Source organism: Charadrius vociferus, unplaced genomic scaffold, assembly GCF_000708025.1.
Source record: "Charadrius vociferus isolate BGI_N301 unplaced genomic scaffold, ASM70802v2 scaffold49, whole genome shotgun sequence".
Taxonomy (NCBI): domain Eukaryota; kingdom Metazoa; phylum Chordata; class Aves; order Charadriiformes; family Charadriidae; genus Charadrius; species Charadrius vociferus.
In genome coordinates, this window is record NW_009661375.1 from 197,887 (window position 1) to 199,942 (window position 2,056).

A 2,056-nucleotide genomic window follows, 5' to 3' on the forward strand; every position below is an offset into this window, starting at 1 on the left:
GACGGGGCTTGGAGCAACCTGGGCTGGTGGGAGGTGTCCCTGCCCAGGGCAGGGGGTGGAACTGGGTGATCTTAAAGGTCCCTTCCAACTCTAACTGTTCTATGATTTTATGATGAACGCTTCATACTTGGCCCTACTTGGGATGAACTGTCCCAGGAAAAGAGAGAAACAGGGAAGACGAGCCTGTGAAAGCTGCACCGGTCTTGCAGGGGGGTGTCTGTGCCTCCCCTGTGCTTGGCCAGTCCAGCACCTTTCCCACACGCACTGAGCCCACGCGTTCTCTGCCCAGCTGCTCCCTCTCTCCTTCCAGCAACAGCCTGGGGGGGGGACGGGGCCCCCATGAGTGATGGCAAAGCATGGCGATGATCTTCCAGAGGCACAAAGCTCCTTCGGGGTGCAGAGGGTGGCTGCCTGGCCCCAGTGGAGAGTCTCACATGGCTTTAACATCACTGGCAGTGCCCCTCCGTGGAGGCTGGGGCGCGCATACCTGTCCCCCGCGTACGCTGAGTGCAGATGGCACTTCCCCAGCCTCAGCAAAGATGCGTGTGCTGCTTTTGGCTGGGAGAGAGTTTATTTTTGTCATAGGCTCTTACATGGTGCTGTGTTTGGCATCTGTGCTGGAAACAGCGCTGATCGCACCGGGGTGTGTTAGTCACTGTTCGGCTCCTCACCCCGCAGCGAGCAAGCGGTGACAGAGGGAAACGGGGACTTTGGGGTTTGGACTCAGTGGGTGCTGGGGTCCAGATGCTGCTTCATCCAGTGTTTGTAAAACATTTGGGCAAAAGTCCGGGGTTTGTTTTCTCCTTCACCTCTTCCCATTATTATTAATCTCAAATTAAGATGTACCAAGCCTGTTGGCCACAAAGCCATGGATAGGTCTTGTGGAAAATGGAGGAAAAGGAAGAAATGCAGTGTTTTGAACATACGCTTAAGTTAGGTAAATCCTCAATAGACAGGTCTAGATTTATTTATTTTGGCAAATGGTTATGCTGTGGGCTTTTAGGGAAGTATTTTCTTTAGAATGTGAGGTTTGGACAGGGGTGTGTGCAGTACACAACACTCCTCATTTGTTTTGATCAAACACTAGAGAAGACAGAAGGAGTTCTCGGACTAAATTGTATAAATCTTGTTTCACCTCTCTATGAAGACTGGCAATCTCTTTGTCAAGGTTCTGAATAAAACAGAGTGTCAATGTTTGACAACAGTTCTGATTGCTCGATAAATGCTGGTAATTATATTATCAGTTTATCATATCACAATTTATTACATTAAAAATCCTCTCCATTATTCAAGACACACCTGTGCACATTAATTTTGGAGGTGACTCAGGCTTGTTAAAGTTTTCTCTAGTATTCTAACGGTAGGTGTGGGCTTGCCTTTATATTTTTGTTGTTTCTACCTCACAGCGATGATTAAAGTTCTTATTTATCATCACATTCAAGTCAGAATCTGGTCTGATGACCGTTGCTCTTTGTGGTTTGCCTCCCACTCACAAATTCTCAGTTTGGTCCTAATGCTGATAATCTTAATCCTGGGACGACTCACTCACACGGCTCTGTTTACCAGTACTTAATGCTTGCAGCAATTAGCTTTGTTTCCACTGACTTCTCTTGGCTACTCTCCTGCTTGTAATGCAAATTTGGTACGGTAAGACACTTATGTGTTTAGAAAATTAGGCTGTAATGTGAGGATATACCTTCCTGAAAAATCAGAAATTATGCATATCCCACAGTTTTATGTGCTGAGATTACCGTCAGGTTAACATCACTGAAAATTTTAAGAAACCAGTGTCTATGCAGGCCCATATGCATGTCTTAATAACGTGGCCTCCAAAAAAACCCAAATACTGAACAAAGCAGGAAAAAACCTACTAATTGAAGAACAGGGAAATGCTTGCTGAACTTTGCACATAACACGCGTTTTCCAGTGGTGACTCAGCCACGTGTGTGCGAAGGGCTGGAGCTAGGAAGGAAGGGTGAGCCTCCAGAACAGAAAGCGCAGCAGAGCGGCTGCTGCAGGGCGAGGGGCGTCTGTCACCCGCGTCCCGGGGACAGCG